Consider the following 23699-nt stretch of genomic DNA (forward strand, 5'->3'; position numbering starts at 1 on the left):
TTCTGGTCAATGAGGCCTTCAGCTGTGAGTGCAACTTGCTTAAGAAATTTTTAATTACACATTGTGTCTTTACAATTAAATTTGATAACTGTTCCTTATTGTCAACCTTATTTGTAATTGTTTTCAAATAAAGTGTACGTGATTTAAAAAAAAACTGAGCAACCAAGGGTAACTAAGTACGGCCCCGTCCACGTTGATTTCTGCCTTTCCCTACGTACCGCGCTCTGCTACCACTGAAACATGGGACTCGGGGAAACGCAGGATTCGATGTGGATGGGACCTCACTCAGTTAGCGTTGGCTGCCCAGTTCTTTGTTTTATTATTATTATTATTATTATTATTCACGTACACTTTATTTGCAACCAATTGCTAATGAGGTTGACAATAACGAATAATATCAAATTTGACTGTTAAGACACAATCTGTAACAGTTACTAGGCAGTTGGATTAACCACTGCATTATTTGGACACAGTGTTTATCACAGTCGCACAGACATGCTCAAATCGTTTAAGGTACAGAAAGCTGGCTAAAGCCGGACATAAGCTCAGCCGTAATTTTTTTGCGAAGAACCTAACGGTGTTCCGAAAGGACAGACTAAACACAGTGGCGTGTTTGTTGCCGTCAGAAGCAGTTTAAATTGTCGCGAAATTGAAGTAGATACTTCCTGTGAGTTAGGATGGGCAGAGGTCATTGTTGGCAACCGGAACAAAATAATCATTGGATCTTTTTACCGATCTCCAAATTCAGATGATACAGTTACTGAAAGGTTCTATGAAAACTTGAGTTTAATTTCAAACACATACCCGAATGATACAATAATAGTTGGTGGTGACATTAATTTACCCTCGACATGTTGGCGGAAATACATGTTTAATTCCGGGGGTACGCATAAAATATCATCCGAAATTGTGCTAAACGCATTCTCTGAACATTATTTCGAGCACTTAGTTCATGAGCCCACGCGAATACTAAACGGTTGTGAAAACACAACAATAATCCTGTGTTAATAACGAGCATTAAAACCGATCCAGGGATTTGTGAACACAGGGTTGTCGTAGCGAGACTGAATTTTATAATCCCCAAGTCCCCGAAAAATAAGCGAAAAATATACCGATTCAAAAACGCAGATAAAAATTCACTTGACGCCTTCCTGAAACACAATCTCCACTCATTCCAAATTAATAATATACGTGTCGACCAGATGTGGCTTAATTTCAAAGAAATAGTATCGGCAGCAATTGAGAGATTTGTACCAAATAAATTAACAAACGACGGAGCTGATCTTCCTTGGTACACAAAACGGGTTAGAGCACTGTTGCACAAACAACGAAATAAACATGCCAAATTTAAACAGACGAAAAATCCCCAAGGTTCGCGATCTATTACAGAAGCTTGAAATTTAGCGCGTGAGATGCTTGGCTTGTAACAGTTTCCACAATGAAACGTTGTCTCGAAACCTGGCAGAAAATCCAAAGAGATTCTAGTCGTATGTGAAGTATGTTAGCGGCAGAAACAATCAGTGCCTTCTCTGCTCGATAGCAATGGAGATACTATCGAAGACAGTGCTGCCAAAGCAGAGTTACTAAACACGGTCTTCTGCAATGCCTTCACAAAAAACACGAAGTAAATATTCCAGAACTCGAATCAAGAATAGCTGCCAATATGCGTAACGTAGAAGTAAATATCCTTGGAGTAGTGAAGCAACTTAAATCACTTAATAAAAGCAAGTCTTCTGGTCCAGACTGTATACCAATTAGGTTCGTTTCGGAGTGTGCTGATGCATTAGCTCCATACTTAACAATCACATACAACCGTTCGCTCGACGAAAGATCCGTACCCAAAGATTGGAAAGTTGCACAGGTCACACCAATATTCAAGAAATGTAGTATGAGTAATCCACTAAATTACAGGCCCATATCGTTAACGTCGATATGTAGCGGGATTTTGGAACATATATTGTGTTCGAACATTATGTACTATCTCGAAGAAAACTGTCTATTGACACACAGTCAACATTGGTTTAGAAAACATCGTTCGTGTGAAACACAACTAGCTGTTTATTCACATGAAGTGTTGAGTGCTATTGACAAGGGACTTTAGATCTATTCCGTATTTGTGGATTACCGGAAGGCTTTTGACACTGTACCACACAAGCGGCTCGTATTGAAATTGCGTGCTTATGGATTATCGTCTCAGGTATGTGACTGGATTTGAGATTTCCTGTCAGAGAGGTCACAGTTCGTAGTAATTGACGGAAAGTCATCGAGTAAAACAGAAGTGATTTCTGGCGTTCCACAAGATAGTGTTATGGGCCCTTTGCTGTTCCTTATCTATATAAACGATTTGGGAGAGAATCTGAGCAGCCGTCTTCGGTTATTTGCAGATGACTCTGACGTTTATCGACTAATAAAGTCATCACAACATCAAAACAAACTGCAAAACGATTTAGAAAAAATATCTGAATGGTGCGAAAAGTGGCAGTTGACCCTGAATAACGAAAAGTGTGATGTCATCCACATTAATGCTAAAAGGAACTCATTAAACGTCTGTTACACGATAAATCAGTTTAATCTAAAACCCGTAAATTCAACTACATACCTAGGTATTACAATTACGAACAACTTAAATTGGAAGGAAGACATAGAAAATGTTGTGGGCAAGGCTAACCTAAGACTGCGTTTTATTGGCAGGACACTTAGAAAATGTAACAGACCTACTAAGGAGACTGCCTACACTACGCTTGTCCGTCCTCTTTTAGAATACTGCTGCGTGGTGTGGGATCCTTATCAGATAGGACTGACAGAGTATATCGAAAAAGTTCAAAGAATGGCAGCACGTTCTGTATTATCGCGAAATATGGGAGAGAGTTTACAGAAATGTTACAGGATTTGGGCTGTAAATCGTTAAAAGAAAGGCGTTTTTCGTTGCGACGGAATCTTCTCACGAAATTCCAGTCACTAACTTTCTCCTCCGAATACGAAACTAATTTGTTGACATCGACATACATAGGGAGGAACAATCACCACGATAAAATAAGGGAAATAAGAGCTCGTACGGTAAGATATAGGTGTTCATTCTTTCCACGTGCTATACAAGATTGGAATAATAGAGAACTGGTTCGATGAATCCTCTGCCTGGCACTTAAATGTGACTTGCAGAGTATCTATGTAGATGTAGATAGTACAGACGCCACGCAGTGATATAGTTTTCATTGATAATCGGGTAAGAACCTGCTAGTCCATTTGCCACAGCAGCAGTATTAAAATTTTGGTTTTCAAATAATCTTTTTTTAACTCGGTAATGGTATTCGTAGAATTTCCAAAGTTTTCAAAAACTGGATTGTTATAGAAATAGGGAAAACTGATCAGCACTATTTTATAACAACAACGCCTACAGCTAGAACCTAACAATAAACACACACACAAGAATCTCTACGGCACTGCAGAGACAATATTGTACCTGTTGCTGTGTGGTGCGGCCTGTTAGACGGTACACTTGCACGAGCAGCGTGCAAGACTTGCCCGCACCTGGTCTGTGCCGTCCTTTCTCGCTGTCGTCCTCTGACATCAGTCGTATCGCAGAGTGATGTCTTTCCTAGTTTGTAAGCATTTTACGGAGTGCGGTAGGAATGAATTACAGTTCTGCGATTGCTTTAAAAGAGTGAAAACATGGGAAGGCACAACAAATATGCGACAATGTACAAACAGAAAATTTCCACAATGTTCCTTGGGACAGAAAAAATTTGACTGACATACCTACAATTTTACTGACATTCTGTAAGCTGGGGATACTAATTGAATCCTAAATTTTGTGGTTGCTTCAGCGTGAAAAATTGACAACAGCCATAAATGGCCGGCCGCTGAGGCAGAGCGTTCTAGGCGCTTCAGTTTCGAACCGCTCTGCTGCTACGGTAGCAAGTTCGAATCCTGCCTCAGGCATGGATTTGTGTGATGTCCTTAGGTTAGTTAGGTTTATGTAGTTCTAAGTCTAGGGGACCGATGACCTCTGGTGTGAAGTCCCATAGTGCTTAGAGCCATTTGAACCATTTGCACCAAAAATGACGATGCAGGTAAGTCATCAAGTGGCGATCTTCCTCTGTCGCTGTAACCGTGCCTGTCTCATTCGCTGTCTTTGCTGGAGGCAATGAGACCGATTTTTGCCTAAACAATCCTTTGTCGATTGTAATCTCCTTCACTTGCATTTGAATTTTTCATTCTTTCCTCCAGTTTACCTTCAATTCCCCCTGCGGGTTCAGAGGTTATAATAGGCCCGAGATATTCCTGCCTGTCGTAAGAGGACTAAAAGGAGTCTCAAACGTTTCGGACTTTCTGTGATGATCCCCTATAGGGTTTGACCTCCATTCTCCAAAATTTTTTCCGAAGAGCGAGCCAATTGGGGAAGGGCGCCTTACGTTGTGCATTGTGTCCATCGTGCGCTGAGCCCTTAGCATTCTTTATCGTCGTGGATCTACAATTTCGCTTATTCTCCAGCCATGGTTGAGGACACCTTCCTCAGTGCGTTTTCTCCATCCGCTGTGCTGTGTCGTTTTCTGCGACGACGATCATGATGGGCTTGTTTGCACCAAATATCCAGCACGGTAGCCAGTCCATTGTGGTGGGGTCACCATGTAACCTCTTGGTTGTAGCCTACTGAGTACATAGTGCGCGCTCTGCTGATGCCTGCGTCGTTAACTCTCCACTTGTGCAAAGAGTTACATGCTCGTCTACCTGGGGCATCGTGACTCCTGGCAATGCCATCCTGCCAGTGCTGCCAGGTGACCTTCGCTAAGGCTGGGTGGTGTCCGATGGGGTGGGCACCTGGTCGGAGAAGGTGCTATCAGGGTGGACGATCTGTAATGAAGCGGACTACGTCATCTCTTGCTGGTGGTCAAACACTAGCAATCTCTAAGCATTCAAAGTCTCAATTCAATACAAGTAAGTATGACACCAGATCATTCCCCTCCCTGGCCACACCATGGGTGGAAACCAGGTTAGAAAATGGAAGTTAACCGTATTCGCCCAAGTACATACTATGTACGAGAGCTGATGGGGAATCCTTTCTGTCGACAAAGCCTCAGTTTTTTGTGGAGCATTTAGAGGACAAGTTTGGGAAAGTAGAGGGATTCTCAAAAATGCGATCTGGGTCACTCCTGATCAAAGCAACATCATCTTCCCAGTTATGGGTATTGCTAGCCTGTGACAACCTGGGGCTCTTTCTGTTTCCATCATGCCTCATAGGAGCTTAATATGTTCCAGGGCATTATGTCAAACAGGGACCTTCTTTTTCAGTCTGATGACGAGTTGCACGCCAACTTAGAGCGACGATGTGTTCATTTCATGCTGTATATCGATAGGGATCTGAAGGATAATCAGGTCGCCACTGGTGCCTACATCTTGGCCTTTGAGAGTGACACATTACCCGAGAAGGTCAAGGTGGTGGTATACTATTTTCCGGCAAAGCCATATATCACTCCTGTGATGCAGTGATTCAAGTGCTGGAAGTTTGTGCATATGTCTTCCCACTGTACTTCCAGTGTCACATGTCGAGATTGTGGACGTCCATCACATGCCAGTACTTCATGTGCCCCGCCTCTCATCTGTGTCAGCTGCAGTGAGCACCATTCCCCTTGCTCACTGGACTGCAGTATTCTCCAGAAAGACAAGATCCCGTTCTGACTGACCTACACAGAGGCTAAGAGGAGATTTGGAAGGCTAAACCCTGTGGGCATGACATAGTCTCATGCTGCAACAATGGCTACAGCCCCACGAGTTCCACCTTGGGTGCCCCTTGACGGTGGAGGTCATTCCTATCCCTGTTGCTCCCAGAACACCTACTTCGGGAGCAATGGCTCCGCAACCATCGGGGATATCAGTCCCCACTTCTCAGCTGGAGAAGCATCAGCCTTCTTTGGCTCCTGACGCTGGGAAGGGGTTCCTTGGGTCACCCTCTACCACACCCTCTAGAGGCAGAAGAGCCGACAGGCAGCTGATCATAGGGCTTCGCTATCCTCCTCAGTCCCTGAGGCGGAATCACCCAATCCCTACCAGCCAGAGAAACCCCAAGAAAAAAAAATTACAATGGCGCCCGATAGCACCGCTACCCACAAGCTCCACATCTGAGGACGAGGTAATGATTCTGGCGTCCACCGAGTACCTAGATGTCGATGGACACTCAGACCTGACAGATAAAGATCGCACAGGTACTCCATCGGTGGAAGCAGGTGCTCCTGAGGCGTAAACTGCCTCGTTGGTCAAACTCATCCTCCAGTAGAACTGCAGCAGTTTTCTCCACCACCTGACTGAGCAACGACATCTGGTCAGCTTTACACCTGCTTTCTGCATCGCCCTCCAGACAACTTGGTTCCTGACAATGCGGAATCTTGAACTTCGCGTCTGTAGAGGACACTGCAAAAACCGTAGCGAATATAATAGTGTCACGTGGAGTATGCGTTTACATCCTGAACTCGATGCCTAGCGAACGTGTGGCCCTTCAAATTCCTCTCGAAGCTGAGGTTAAGAACTTCACAGAAAATAACTGTCTGCAATGCATGTCTTCCTGCAGATGGTGAAGCACCCCTGAAAATATTGGCTGCACTGGTTAATTAACTCGACAAACCTTTCCTACTTCTGGGAGATTTTAACGCCGTTAACCCCCTGTGGGGTGGCACCATGGTTACTGGTCGAGGTAGAGATGTCGAGAATTTACTGGTTCAACCCGACCTCTGCCTCTTACGGGGATCCCCAGAAAGTAATGCACCGCATTTTTTTTCTCAGCCGAAAATAATGCTACGGATGCAAAACGGTACGTATGTATTGTCTGAAGTCTCCTGCGTGAGCGCGCCAGGTTTCCGTCACTTCCGATAGATAGCACAGCTGCAGGGCAGTTTCAAAACGACATATGCAGGTGTTGTGAGTTACAAACAACGTGCCGTCATCGACTTTCTCGCTGCAGAGAAGGAAACTGTGAGGAATATTCACAAATGTTTTTGAAAAGTCTATGGAGCATCTGCTGTCGACATAAGTACAGATACACTCCTGGAAATTGAAATAAGAACACCGTGAATTCATTGTCCCAGGAAGGGGAAACTTTATTGACACATTCCTGGGGTCAGATACATCACATGATCACACTGACAGAACCACAGGCACATAGACACAGGCAACAGAGCATGCACAATGTCGGCACTAGTACAGTGTATATCCACCTTTCGCAGCAATGCAGGCTGCTATTCTCCCATGGAGACGATCGTAGAGATGCTGGATGTTGTCCTGTGGAACGGCTTGCCATGCCATTTCCACCTGGCGCCTCAGTTGGACCAGCGTTCGTGCTGGACGTGCAGACCGCGTGAGACGACGCTTCATCCAGTCCCAAACATGCTCAATGGGGGACAGATCCGGAGATCTTGCTGGCCAGGGTAGTTGACTTACACCTTCTAGAGCACGTTGGGTGGCACGGGATACATGCGGACGTGCATTGTCCTGTTGGAACAGCAAGTTCCCTTGCCGGTCTAGGAATGGTAGAGCGATGGGTTCGATGACGGTTTGGATGTACCGTGCACTATTCAGTGTCCCCTCGACGATCACCAGTGGTGTACGGCCAGTGTAGGAGATCGCTCCCCACACCATGATGCCGGGTGTTGGCCCTGTGTGCCTCGGTCGTATGCAGTCCTGATTGTGGCGCTCACCTGCACGGCGCCAAACACGCATACGACCATCATTGGCACCAAGGCAGAAGCGACTCTCATCGTTGAAGACGACACGTCTCCATTCGTCCCTCCATTCACGCCTGTCTCGACACCACTGGAGGCGGGCTGCACGATGTTGGTGCGTGAGCGGAAGACGGCCTAACGGTGTGCGGGACCGTAGCCCAGCTTCATGGAGACGGTTGCGAATGGTCCTCGCCGATACCCCAGGAGCAACAGTGTCCCTGATTTGCTGGGAAGTGGCGGTGCGGTCCCCTACGGCACTGCGTAGGATCCTACGGTCTTGGCGTGCATCCGTGCGTCGCTGCGGTCCGGTCCCAGGTCGACGGGCACGTGCACCTTCCGCCGACCACTGGCGACAACATCGATGTACTGTGGAGACCTCACGCCCCACGTGTTGAGCAATTTGGCGGTACGTCCACCCGGCCTCCCGCATGCCCACTATACGCCCTCGCTCAAAGTCCGTCAACTGCACATACGGTTCACGTCCACGCTGTCGCGGCATGCTACCAGGGTTAAAGACTGCGATGGAGCTCCGTATGCCACGGCAAACTGGCTGACACTGACGGCGGCGGTGCACAAATGCTGCGCAGCTAGCGCCATTCGACGGCCAACACCGCGGTTCCTGGTGTGTCCGCTGTGCCGTGCGTGTGATCATTGCTTGTACAGCCCTCTCGCAGTGTCCGGAGCAAGTATGGTGGGTCTGACACACCGGCGTCAATGTGTTCTTTTTTCCATTTCCAGGAGTGTAGTGGTGAGCAATGAGGTTGAAGTCATCAGAAGGCGGTTCGGCAGAACTCCACCATTTGCAGCGGTGAAGGAGACAATCGACGTCTATCACGTCTGACATGTTGCAGCGAGCTAATGTTAGGATTTAAGGATGCCATTCGCGGTAGACAGTTTGAGGACGACGAGAAGGTGATTCATACAGTGAAGCACTGGCTCCGGCAACAAGACAAGGATTGGTACCGACAGGGCATACACGTCCTTGTTTCGGAATGGAGTAAGGCCAGGACGGGATGGAGATTACGTGGAAAAATAGGATATCAGATAAAACCTAATTCTTTCGTGTGTGTAATTCTCATTATTTCAATAAAGAACTGTTGAAAGAAAAAAAAATGCGGTGCATTACTTTCTGGGAAACCCTACGAAAATACTTTTTTTTTTTTATATCACCCATGTCTGACGACATTCTCATAGCAAATAGATATTTGTATAGACGTTTCAGCAGTTTTGTGGTTTGCTCCTCCCATTTAAATTTATCACCAGACTGTAATCCCGAGAATTTAACGGTGCCTGTTTCTTCTATCTGCCTCTCGTCGTATTTTAGGTATATCCTGGCAGGAACCTTTCACAAGTTCTGAACTGCGAATAGTATTTTTTTTTTTTTTTTAAGTTTACTGACAGAACTGCGTAGGAACCATTTATTAACATCCATGAAAATTTCATTAACCGACCGTTTTAAGGCTGTACTTCATTTACTATTTATTGCTATGTTCATGGAACCTTGGGGCGCGGCCGCGGTGGTCTAGCGGTTCTAGGCGCTCAGTCTGGAGCCGCGCGACTGCTACGGTCGCAGGTTCGAATCCTGCCTCGGGCATGGATGTGTGTGACGTCCTTAGGTTACTTAGGTTTAAGTTGTTCTAAGTTCTAGGGACTGATGACCATAGATGTTAAGTCCCATAGTGCTCAGAGCCATTTGAACCATTTGAACCTTGGGGCGCAACACCTGTTGTGGTTCCTAGTTGGTTGATGCCTGATAACTTAATACACGTCTCTTTCGTATTGACACCCTTTGTATTCTTTCAGAGATATAGTATTTGAAACATTCTGCAGCATTTCCTGCTACACGTTACAATTTAATGAAAATGATATTGTAATTTACTCAGTCAAATGCCCTTGACAGGTGACAATGTATAAGAGTCAACTGGAGTTTATCGTCTAATGAATTAAGTATATTCTCACCGTATTTGTAGATAATCTTCTCAATTTCGGAGACCTTCAGAAATCCGAATTGTGACTTCGATAATATTTTATTTGTGGTCAGATGGTTAAGTAGACGACGGTATATCATCTTTTGTAAATTTTTTGAGAATGCGGGCAAAAGTGAAATTGGGCGGAAGTTTGAAGTAATTTCTTTATCTCCTTTCTTATACAAAGGCATAACTTCAGCATATTTCAACCACTGAGGAAATCTTCCATTGATAAAAGACTGGTTACACAAATAACTTAAAATGTCACTAGTCTCAGAGGCACACTTTTTAATCAACTTTGTTCATATATTATCAAAGCCACAAGTATTTTTTGATTTTAAGGAGTTCATGGTGGAAATTACTTCCACTGTGTTATGAGGTTCATAGTATATTATTGTACTCATTTGTGGTGATTGATCTGAGATAGTCCACGGCAGCACCTACTTAACGTAAGAATCCCCTCTTTTCAGTAACAGTTAAGAAGTACTTACTGAAAAGTTCACCAACACTGTCATCCATGTATCATTTAATTTTGATGCTGTGTGCTTCTTTTCATCTTCGATTCTACCAGTCTCTTTCTCCACTCTATTGCCTATTGTCTTTTTTTTTGTTATCTGATGCGACTATCCTATTCTCATAATGCATTTGCTTTGATGTCCGTTTTACTATCTTCAATATTTGGCAGCATGTTTTGTAATGATCTATAGCATTTATATCAGAGCTGTTCCTATGTATTTCAACTTCTAATTTTTCCTGCTGACATTTACAGCTGGCTGCACGCTTTCAGGTTTGAGAAGTTCAAATAAAACGGCTGCGGTGTCGTTCCGATGACTCACAAGGAGTTGCAGCGTTCTTTTCATGAAGACAGCCATACTTTTTTCAGTCGTAGGCCTCCCTACTCAGTTTTGAGGTAGTTGTGCCCATTACTGTTTTGAAAATGTCAACCTGCCAGACATATTCACAGATTGTGTTCATAATCTCTGTTTCTTTGGGTACAGGTAATATCTGACCTATATGTTAGTTTTTGAAGGAACCGGACAGTCGGCTATGGAGGCGGACGGTTATCAGGATTGTGATGATTAAATATGACAGCGATGTTTATAGGACTTCATAACGATAAAATAACTGAAGGAGTTAATTTTAAGACCATATTTGTAAAATCTGTAGTACACCTGGCGTAATTAATAAAGAAAGGTATATGCAGGTCGTAATGTATTTCTGACAATACATACTGTATACAATAACAAAGTATCACCATTTTGTGCATGTCTACACCGACATTCATACCCAACATGGGACATGTGATACAACAAAGGAAACTGTTGATGCCGGCCGGTGTGGCCGAGCGGTTCTAGGCGCTACAGTCTGGAACCTCCCGACCGCTACGGTCGCAGTTTCAAATCCTGCCTTCGGCATGGCCGTGTGTGATGTCCTTAGGTTAGTTAGGGAACTGATGATCTCAGCAGTTAAGTCACATTGTGCTCAGAGCCACTTGAACCATTTTTTGTTGTTGTTGAAACTGTTGATAATGTAATCAGTGAGCACTTGGGAAACACTGTAACAGCAAGAGAAATGTTATTGGCAAACACTGTTGATTACTATAGCTCCTTATTCTATCGAAACGTTCGTCCTTTATAGACAATAACGTAACTTAAGCTACATAACACTGTATCACTAGTACAACTAGTGCTGTCTGGAAAAATGCTGTGACACTCTTTCTGCTTGTAGGTAACCACGCAATCAAAGAAGCGTTTTCATGGATAATTACGTTGCAGTATTTGTTGTTAAATAATAACTTAAGAAATTCTTTCTGTAATTTTCGAAAACAGCTGTTAGCAGACCATCACAGCGTATTAGTTAAGTCTCGTCCAGCATCACATAGCTCTCCGAAAACTCCAGCACATTTAAAATTCATTGCATTGTCTTCCTTTATCGTTGCTTCATTTAAATTAACGAAGTATTTCAAAATTAATGACAAATGATTTGCTGTGGAATGAGTAATGAATATTTGCAACATAATTATTTCTGATGGAAATCAAGCGAGACTGAAAATTGTTTAGGTTAGCCGAAAAAAAGATGTAATTCCAAAACACAACACTGATAACCAGGAAATAATTTTAATTTCAAGGAACCGAAAACATTTACTAAATAAATGATTCCGCCACAACAAAAATTAAAAACAAATATGGTGTACTGGGAGCAACCACAATTTGATACATGCATGTATGTTTCCAGTCGATGCTGGAATAATTATCCGCCGACGAATTGCACCTTCTTTTTACAGCTTCTCTGCACGCTGTTACCCAATAAATTTTAGTGCTCAAAAAATAATTAAATGATATTACATAAAATAAAACACCCGATCTCTGACTCCGAAAATACTATCTTTTTCAAATAATTATTGAAGTTCGCTCTCAGTCTGACACCTCACTGCTGTAAGAACAATTTTGCTTTTATTTATTCTCTAATGTTCATTATGATCAAATACGCCATTGCCCTATAATACTCGTCTGCGATTGTTTCTATCACATTACACTTATAGCAGAAAGAATAATGTTCTTAATCTAAACATAGAGCCCTTGTTTATGGATGTAGGAATTGATAACTCGTCTTTTAAGGTGCTGGAGGGTATTTTAGAACGAATAGAAGATGTCATGCCTTGGTGGTAATTTATAATTTTAAAATGACAATAATTTCGTTTATATTAGGGTTGCATCACTGTTTCATCGTTCACATACACGACAGATTTAGAAAACATTGTCAATTTTCAGTTGTTGCTGTGATCAAAACCATTATTAATTATAAGTTGCGCGGCTAAACCTCAGAGGAATGTACAGGATGTGGCACCGAGAGGGTTGGTGCAGTGGTTAGCATACTGGACTCGCATTCAGGAAGATGGTGGTTCAAACCCGCAACCCGCCAGCCTGATTTAGGTTTACAAGTGATCTCCCTCAATCGCTTAAGACCAGTGCTGGGATGGTTCCTCCTAAAGGGCACGGCTGCTTTCCTTCTCCATCCTCTCATGATGCGAGCTTGTGCTCCGTCTCTAATGACCTCATTGTCGACGGGACGTTAAACACTAATCTCCTCCTCTTCCTCCGCGGGATGTGACGACGGTCGTCAGTAGTGTAGCAATGCATTCACTTGCCCGCTCCTCTGCCCTGTGTTCCGTACTAGAGGTCCTGGTTTCAGAACTTGGAGATGGCATTTTAGGTAATATTTTTAGGTTGCCTAGAGGCGACGGCAATGACGTCACAGTCAATGACGGCATGGGCAAGAATTTTAAAATAATGGAAGATGTCGCTGGTGAAAAATTTACAAATTTTTGTGAGAAACCAATCACAGTCCAGCATTTTACTAGACACTAAAAAAAGAAAGAACTACCAGTCGCAACACAAAATTTTACGATAACTGAAAATGAAACAAGCACACAGGTCACAACTGCGTGTCAAAAGTACACGCAGAATATGACTTTTTTAACGTGTTGAAAAGGATGCAGTGGACTTGAATTATTTATCAAAATACATTAAGATATTCACAATACAGTATTCCCACTTCAAAAAATTGCGCGCACACACACACACACACACACTGCGTTATGTTGAATTTCGTACTTGACTACAACTGTTTATGTCATATACTGTACTGCAGCATCAGTAATTTTCGTCTTACATGTGTGAAAACAGCATGAAAAATTACATTCATCATTCCCGCATTTGCCTGGTCAATAAATTTCATCTCTCTTTCTTCCCATTTTATACTCCACTACAAAAAGTAGTTATGCTTCAACATGCATCTCTCATTCTCCCACTCCCTGTAGCTGTCACTTCGTTCCATGTACGAGATACGGACATTGACAGGCTGACCCCAAATGCATTTAGCATCGTTTCACACAGGATGGTTCAAGTGTTAAATACTTTATAAATTGTTACATTAATGGTCCACAACCTCTTAAACTGAAAGAACTTTCAGGTGAAATAAATAAAAGCGACGAATAATTTGTGTTTATTTTCACAGTAAAAAAGTTACAAATCCCAGTTAGATTTCTGCATTTTTCAGGTTGTAGCAACCCAAGCCTGTGGTATTCACATCAATTACAAATCAGATTCAAATTTTGTGTGTGTTTCACATTTTCACTAAAATCAGCTATACATCACATTTTAAGTTTTCACATAATGTTTTACTGGAATAAAAGCAGTCCTCATCTCCGTTTAGAGGCAGTAGTGACCCCGAGCTAATAATTCATTTGTTCCGAAAATATGAAACTTTTATGATCTTGTGCTGATGAACCTAGCTTTCACTGCTCAATAGTACGAAATACGTGGAATTTGGATTCAATTTCTTCACATCAGCTGTTTTAATACACACCAACGGTAGTCGTTGATGGTTATCTCCTTAACAGCATAACTGTTTCACATCTTCTGCTCCATGTACACTCCTGGAAATTGAAATAAGAACACCGTGAATTCATTGTCCCAGGAAGGGGAAACTTTATTGACACATTCTTGGGGTCAGATACATCACATGATCACACTGACAGAACCACAGGCACATAAACACAGGCAACAGAGCATGCACAATGTCGGCACTAGTACAGTGTATATCCACCTTTCGCAGCAATGTAGGCTGCTATTCTCCCATGGAGACGATCGTAGAGATGCTGGATGTAGTCCTGTGGAACGGCTTGCCATGCCATTTCCACCTGGCGCCTCAGTTGGACCAGCGTTCGTGCTGGACGTGCAGACCGCGTGAGACGACGCTTCATCCAGTCCCAAACATGCTCAATGGGGGACAGATCCGGAGATCTTGCTGGCCAGGGTAGTTGACTTACACCTTCTAGAGCACGTTGGGTGGCACGGGATACATGCGGACGTGCATTGTCCTGTTGGAACAGCAAGTTCCCTTGCCGGTCTAGGAATGGTAGAACGATGGGTTCGATGACGGTTTGGATGTACCGTGCACTATTCAGTGTCCCCTCGACGATCACCAGTGGTGTACGGCCAGTGTAGGAGATCGCTCCCCACACCATGATGCCGGGTGTTGGCCTGTGTGCCTTGGTCGTATGCAGTCCTGATTGTGGCGCTCACCTGCATGGCGCCAAACACGCATACGACCATCATTGGCACCAAGGCAGAAGCGACTCTCATCGCTGAAGACGACACGTCTCCATTCGTCCTTCCATTCACGCCTGTCGCGACACCACTGGAAGCGGGCTGCACGATGTTGGGGCGTGAGCGGAAGACGGCCTAACGGTGTGCGGGACCGTAGCCCAGCTTCATGGAGACGGTTGCGAATGGTCCTCGCCGATACCCCAGGAGCAACAGTGTCCCTAATTTGCTGGGAAGTGGCGGTGCGGTCCCCTACGGCACTTGGCGTGCATCCGTGCGTCGCTGCGGTCCGGTCCCAGGTCGACGGGCACGTGCACCTTCCGCCGACCACTGGCGACAACATCGATGTACTGTGGAGACCTCACGCCCCACGTGTTGAGCAATTCGGCGGTACGTCCACCCGGCCTCCCGCATGCCCACTATACGCCCTCGCTCAAAGTCCGTCAACTGCACATACGGTTCACGTCCACGCTGTCGCGGCATGCTACCAGGGTTAAAGAATGCGATGGAGCTCCGTATGCCACGGCAAACTGGCTGACACTGACGGCGGCGGTGCACAAATGCTGCGCAGCTAGCGCCATTCGACGGCCAACACCGCGGTTCCTGGTGTGTCCGCTGTGCCGTGCGTGTGATCATTGCTTGTACAGCCCTCTCGCAGTGTCCGGAGCAAGTATGGTGGGTCTGACACACCTGTGTCAATGTGTTCTTTTTTCCATTTCCAGGAGTGTATTATGTGTGCTGGCACAACACATCGAGTGCGCATATTTTAGCTTGCGGACCGACAAATTCATTAATAGTTTCACCATTCAACTTGTCTTGCAGCAATCCGTATTCCTTTGTATTTACGAGGGAATATGACATCTGTTATTTACAGGGAAACACGAAGTATCAAACCATATGTATACATCACTCCTGATAGTGTTGTTAATATTGAAAGTTTTAATATGATAAGCCAAACTATCAGTATCTGTCTTCAATAAAATTCTTCAGGGTATCAGACCACATCGTCATAATTTAAAATGCGCCAATGTTTCGGCCAGCGTTGCAGCTAGCCTTCATCAGGGCCTTACGTTAAACTGCTAAATGAAACACACTTGGTTCCTTAAACAGCTGCACGAGAAAGCCGTGTCGTTACTTGATTGGCTGTATTATATTAATCTACCCCATTGGAGGAGACGGACGAATAGCGAACAGGTGATGGCTGTGACGTCACACTGTTTACATGCTGTCCAGAAGCCGGCTGCGGCGTGCCATTGCTTTGTGTGCTCGCGACCACTACTGCGGCTCTCCGCGTGTCTGCATGGGCCGCCACGGCTCTGCCACCGCTCCGTAGCCCTGCTATTGTCGATGATACTTTCGTCATTTGGCCCCACGGAGAAGAGGAGTTACAGAACTTCCACAAGCACCTTAACCAACAGCATAGGAAAATTCAGTTTACAATGGAAACAGAGAAGAATGGGGTGCTGCCTTTTCTCGACGTGGAAGTTTATCGAAAACCTGATGGTAAACTTGGCCACAAAGTGTACAGGAAACCAACCAGTACGGACAGGTACCTTCACGCCTCCTCCCACCATCACCCCACGCAGAAGAAGTCCGCCCTGCACACGCTAACGAAGAGAGCGTACAGGATAAACGACGAAGAACATCTGAAGACAGAACTTGAACGCCTCAGGTCCATCTTCGGAACTAATGGCTATGGGAAGCAGATGATAGACTGCACCATGTCGACAAGGGAGAAGACTAATAGGGAAGAGGAGAAGGAGGTACAGAGCATTGCTGTGTTACCATATGTACAAGGGGTCACCGAACGTATTGGCAAAATTCTACGAAAAGCCGACATCAAACCAATCTTCCGAAGCAGAAACAAAATATCTGACATGCTCGGATCTACCAAGAATGCAGTTGACAAACTACACACAGCTGGCGTGTATGAAATTGGTTGTGCGTGTGGATTAGTCTACATAGGTGAGACGGGACGTCCGATTAGCACAAGGCTCTCGGAACATGAAAGATATATCCGCCTGAAACAACACACTAGGTCAGCAGTGGCGGAACACCGAGACGAGTGCGGGAAACCAATATTTTTTCAAGAAGCCCGCGTCCTGGCGAAACAGCCTCTCACTTTCAAAAGAAAGATTAGAGAGGCGATAGAAATAGCCAAAAGACCCGCCAACATGAATAGAGAGGACGGGTACAAGCTTCCGAGGTCTTGGCTGCCTGCAATAGCAGGGCTACGGAGCGGCGGCAGAGCCGTGGCGGCCCATGCAGACACGCGGAGAGCCGCAGTAGTGGTCGCGAGCACACAAAGCAATGGCACGCCGCAGCCGGCTTCTGGACAGCATGTAAACAGTGTGACGTCACAGCCGTCACCTGTTCGCTATTCGTCCGTCTCCTCCAATGGGGTAGATTAATATAAAGACCAATAGAAAACAGCTATTTCAGCCAATGACAGATAATAAAGGAAACACCAATAAAGCATACCTTTCACCCCTCCTCCTCCTCCTTTTACAGCCAATCAAGTAACGACACGGTTTTCTCGTGCAGCTATTTAAGGAACCAAGTGTGTTTCATTTAGCAGTATAACGTAAGGCCCTGATGAAGGCTAGCTGCAACGCTGGCCGAAACGTTGGCGCATTTTAAATTATGACGATGCGGTCTGATACCCTGAAGAATTTTATTGAAGATGACAATGGCCGCGGAAGCCTACGCTTATATCAGTATCTATGTAACTAAGTTATACATACTTTTCTGCAAACTTCTAAAGTATATATTAATGCTAAAAGATTATATGCAAGGTCTTCGAAGTATCCAAAATAGGTTTTTCAAATGGTATTGACTTGTTACACACTCCAGTAAATTTGTTTAGTTCAATACTAATTAAATTTCCGTTAAAGGAACACTCCTTTGATAGTTACTTTTGCAGCAGCTTTGTAGCTACCTTCCCAGAATATCACTAGCTTTCTGTCTCTCATCTTCTGTAAATGTTTCATGGTTTTATCAAACTCACTATTATTTATGAACTTGAATTTTTTCCTCTGAAGCACTGCTAGCACTCATATGTTTCTGTGTTTTAATCGGAACTTATGGCTTAATGCAGGGAGCTTGTGTAAATAATAAACTTCAATGACTCCTTTTGAATACCAATTTATGCGACAAGTATTATGATAATCGTTATTATAGATTTCTGTTGCGAATAATATATTTTATCTTATTATATCAGGTAGAAATTAATCTCTTTGGTTTGGTACTAACATCTGGAAGTGCAATTTTTTCATGAAGTAAAAGCAGATCTGAATACAAATAATGTATCCTATGCCAGAATCGTCTGGTACATTTTACATATCAACTGTTTCAACACTCTCTGCAGAAAACCATACAGAACTGAGTACTAGAAGTTACTTAAACTTTGCCCAGCTGTAAAGGTTATTCACATCAAGACGTGAAAGATTCGTTAGTTTTAACATGATGATTATCCATGAAACTATTGTTTGTAGCAGCTTGTCTGCATGAAAAATAAGACATCTAATGCTTCTTTCAGTGAACCAAGTTGTTCAGTGACAGCAATAAGCTAGTTTTCTCCTCTACCATTTTTCAGTAGATTTTCCCTTGCCTAGCCAGGGGAAGTTATATAATGAACAGGAAGAAGTTCATATGTTTCAAGATATAGAGTGGGAAAATTTTCGAATACATCAGCAAGCAGCAGCACGTCAACTTCAAAACATAAATCGGAATACTCTCCTATTGGCTTTGCTGCAAGCGCACGTCAATTTCAAAACATAAATCGGAATACTTTCCTATTGGCTTTGCTGCAAGCTCTTTGGTACACTCCTTCTGTCGTTTTGAACTATTAATAATCTTTTAAACTTCTCATTTGGAGGTAAATTATCCTCTAGCAAAAAATATTCATTACACACATACTAATCTAGAAAAATTCTTTTCTGAATGACTGAATTAGATTCGTGATAGGAATATGTTTTCATTTCCTTGAGGTCGACTGATTTCAAGTCACCAAATTAAGGAAATGTGTAAATCAGAATTTTTATGTTGTACATCCTCTCTCGGTGCGTTCTTGCATTACTATTCGTGAATGATTTCAACTTCTCCATATTGGATTGTAGTAGAGAAACGTGTCCTGGATTTAGTTTAACTACTCTCCATCTAGATTTGTGAGCCAGAAAAATTCACAGAAGTCGCTAAGATTGTGAAGTACGACTATATGTATAGTGTGAGACTTATAGTTCAAGTTTGCAACTGACATGTACAACACCTCGGTATGCATCAGTAATATGATAGTTGTCTCTTTATCATCGCTTTCGTTAAATGGTTCTCAGCAGATATGACATAGCTACTACGCTAATTCTCCTTTGGAACTTACGTCCATATTTTTATTTTGTAACAGAAATCCATTCAGAGTGTTTGCAATTACACTCAGCTGAAACACTCCATGCATTCGCAAACTCTGTGCGATTTAAACTCTGTATATCACTCGCTACAGTCACAATGAATGTTATAGGTTATATAGAACGGTGCATGCAAAAGTATTTGTTAGGAACATGAAGCAGAGTTACTACTATGAACGAATGCCAGTTGTACTCATTGCTACGACTAGGCATCATACTTTTGACTGTTTTAGACAGTGCGCAGTCAACCATGTATGCATTTAACTTTTATTCAGGTACAGAATAACGTAGGCAACACGGACATACTATGGTATGATGGTGAGAAGGAGTAATGACACTACGTGCTAGCTAAGTTTTTTAAGTTGCTACAAACAATACCTATCTGTATTAACGGTTTGCATCATTAATAGATTTGTGTCTCGCGATGGTGCTTTCTGACATATTGCATTACAACTCATTTCCATTTCTCCATTGACTTCTATAACTATCCACTCATAAATAGAATATTGGATGCCACAAAGGTCAACAGAAATTCATCCATTCCGATTTTCAAAACTGTGAACATGCTTGAGTTCAGTAAGAAATGGTATTTTGGCAAAGTTTAATTTGCTTCCATATGGCGAATATTTGGACATTGTGCATGCTTAATTATAGCATATTAAGTGACTAGAATTGACCATTTGAAACAGATATTGTCCTTGGAGCAAACATTTACAACTCGATTTCGACTTGCTACCGTCTGGGGCTTTTTTCTATGTAGTCCTGCATAAAATTCTTCATTTCTTTTAGTATTAGAAGGGAGTTCAATTATTTTTTTAATGCACAACTAGAATCTCTCGTTTGAAATGTCTCCAGTTTCTTTAACAGCTCCTCAGTAGCAGTAGATGAGGACCAATAATTTCAGATGGCATTAAACTTACCTTCTTTGTACTGAGGTACCATTTTGCCATCACCTGACTTGCTCAAGACAAGGGTGCAGACTACGGAGTAATTGATTTTAAGAGGTTCATTAATTTTACACACTCTTTTCTCTTAGGTGGAAGAATAGGCATTCAGGAATTGTCCACGGCCCTTAAACTCAACCGGATTAGTTACCATTCCTCTTGTACATATTCGACTTTAAAATGCACATTGAGCAGAGACCTATTTCAGATTACTGGTTGGATTTAATTTGAAGTGCGTTAGAGACGACTCGCATATTATTGCAAACAACATGCAAAATGTATCAAAGGAATTATTAAACTTGACACTTCACTGTAAAGGTTCAGTGATATTTCGTTTAGCTATATATACTACAAGGTTAATGTTTATATAAGTAATCGACAATGTGCACCTTATTTCCCTACTGCTCCCCTGCAGCCATTCAGCCACTGCTCTAAGTTTTCTTAGATGATATTACTCTTAATTACATCATGATCAGGTACTTTTCGTTTTTCCTGTTTGGAAAGTCGCGCTTGTGTAGGAAGAAAGTGTTAAACGACAGTTAGGATGGCCCAGCATCAATAATTTGCCAATAATGTGTCTCTCTGTTTCAATTGCTTATCCTAACTTGGGCTGAAACCAAAAGTGATTGCTTTAACATTTTTTTGATGGCTGCATGTGTGCATTGCGGTAACTGGCATGCATGTCATATTTTGTTCAGCCTTCCGAAATGCATCGCCAAGGAACGTGAGCTGTGTAACAAATGAAATTCTGAAGATTATTTATAGAAACATCAAGCATTATTTGGTCAAGCAATTTACTAACATCCATAACAAAAGTAGTACGATTTTTGATTATGATAAATAATGTAGCATTACCAAAACATACAACAGTAAAGGATCGTAACTATCTGACGAAACCGTTTCAATATCAAAATTCTTCTAAAGTCTCAACTCAGTGTAGCTGCAGTTTGTCAGGAATCAGTCATTCACACAAAACAAGTAGCATAATTTTACTCACATGTTGTTTTACGCTGAGTTGCAGCTCGTAAGTTGTCTACAGGAAGTTGTCTCGTGAGTCTTAAACTCACCTTTCAGTGTGTCAACACACATCGCATGTGCTTTACCTTTTCATATGTCTGTCAGTTCAGTTTGAAGTAGTCGAAGTGTGTATGGTACAGACTTTCATATAATTTTGACATGCATGCTGTTGATATCTGTAGATGCAAAAATTTTCTACAGGCAATCTTACAGAAGCGCATCGTTTCTGACATAAACATGTTTTATGGAACTCACTACTGTTAAAAAGTCTGTAAGACAAATATGTTAATACTGTATCGTCAGCATCTTTACTTTGGAATGACCGATATTTTAAGCGTGGAATTACTGTGGTCGTGTCAGTATCTTTATGAACAGAGAGTTTGGACTTAATTTATCATTCCTGGCACCAACAAGGTAAAAACAAATGTTTGTGCTCTACCAGTTTCTCACCATTAATGACGCCTGTATGAAATACTGATTTTTATGAAGGTCACATACTTAAAGAAAACTAAATTACAGATAAAATTAACTTGTTTAAATAGTCGTATGTTACATCGTAACACATCAACCGAAGAGATTCGCGTAAGTGCTTACAACGTAAACATTCCTGAACACTGTTGAAACTGAATGCTGCAGTTTACTAGGTAATAATATAAATTTGGTATAACTCTTAAATCACGAATATGATTAGAAAAAGATTCACAATGTTAAAATGATAGTGCGAGAGAGCCCTGTCAAAACGGAGACTAGCAAAAAAGCAATAATAAGGTAGAAGTTATGTTCAAAGCTTTCCCGGCGTACTGAATGTTCCATAAAAACACGGGAGAACTGCCGGATATGAGTAATGTCCTGCCACGATATTTCGGCGCAGAGTCTTCTGGCCATCTTCAGGTGAGTGCCACTGTAGTAGTGGCAGGACGTTACTGACATCCGGCAGTTCTCCCGTGTTTTTTATGGAACAATAATAAGCTAGCCGTGCAGTTGAGGTAGGATACATGATGCTTGCCTTTCAATGCGACACTGGAGACGCAGACTAGTAGGTGGTAGTTGCAAGTCTACACTACAGAGGCATTATTTGGCATTATTTTGAAGAAAATAGTCTTGGTTCCAGTAAATAATGTTTAATGACGCGTTTGGCCTTTTCAGAGTACCATCAGCTCTTCTACAAAAAGAAAGGAAAGGTAATATAAAGAGCCAAAGGTACGGTAGTATCAGGCACAGCTCGAAATAAAAATATCAGAGGAGCCTTTACGAACCATTAGAAATAAAACTAACGTTTGATGCTATTCTCCGAAATAAGCGCTAAACAGAGCGCGCACCTGTGCAACAAGTATGAAATAATAAGAAAATCGTTAAATGACGAGGAAGAAGTGCAATAGTAGATGTAAAATGAAAAGTGCAAAACTTATCTTCGATACATATATAATAGCGGGCATGGCAGTGCAGCGTTAGGACTACACTTACAGAATTTCGAACAAGTGGCTTCATTCAAACACAGGACAGTAAAATCGAATAATACAGTTGGAGACGACAAACATGTAAACACACCTTCCGTGGAGCTTGGCAGCGGAATTTTAGTTACATGCATTTGATATGAATTGATATTTAGGCTACTGAATAAGATATTCTTAAGATCGAATCTAATCAAATAATAATTAAACAAGATGTGATATGCTGTATAAAGTTTTAGAAGCAGAACACTTCCACAATGCACACGGAATAGGGCCTAATGGCAGTTGATGCTGGCCTAAAAAAATACATTAAAATGTAGATAGGGCACACTATTCGAATAAAAATATGTAAAATTAAAGCACTTCTATGACTTTAACAGCAGTAGGTGAAAATCCATAAAAATATAAAGTATGTAAAAATATATAAGAAGGGGGCAGGATAAAAAAGTATTGAAAGCAAGATACCACCATGACAATACTAGTAATGCATAAAAATATAAAAAAATCGTTGTTGAAATAGCTGAAACCAACAATAAGAAATGTGTGAAAAGTGGTAACAATCATAAAACTTACGAACACATATAATAATGTGGAGGAGACAACATTTAAATAGCTGTGCGAAACTGCTTACCCAGTTATTTAGCAGACACCTTTGTCAACTTTTTACAATGTTAATAGTTTAGTGGGAAGTTCAAGCTATGTAACAAAATACTTAATCGTCGCTATGTTTACAACAGACGAATAATCTTTAATGGTTCTTTCACCCACATTCCAGTATTAACTGCTGAATTCAACGCTTTACACCTCGAAACATGTTTCACGCATGAAATCATGAATCAAAAGGAATTCTCAATTTACCTAAAGCTAGAAATTTCCAATAAAGTAATTAATTTCGATATGTTTAGTAAGCTCACAATCAGTGATACAAACAAGTACATGTCGTCAATTCATCCACATCAGCAAAAGGACAGTTTCTTTAAATCTATGATCGACCATGTTAACGATACAGTATTCCTCTCAGTATGCTAGGAGTGTTCACACATTAAGTTCTTACTGCTGGCTTTAGCTATTCAGATTACATCTGCCTCTTATATGTTTTTACA

This window comes from Schistocerca cancellata, chromosome 1, assembly GCF_023864275.1.
Source record: "Schistocerca cancellata isolate TAMUIC-IGC-003103 chromosome 1, iqSchCanc2.1, whole genome shotgun sequence".
In the NCBI taxonomy this organism is placed as follows: domain Eukaryota; kingdom Metazoa; phylum Arthropoda; class Insecta; order Orthoptera; family Acrididae; genus Schistocerca; species Schistocerca cancellata.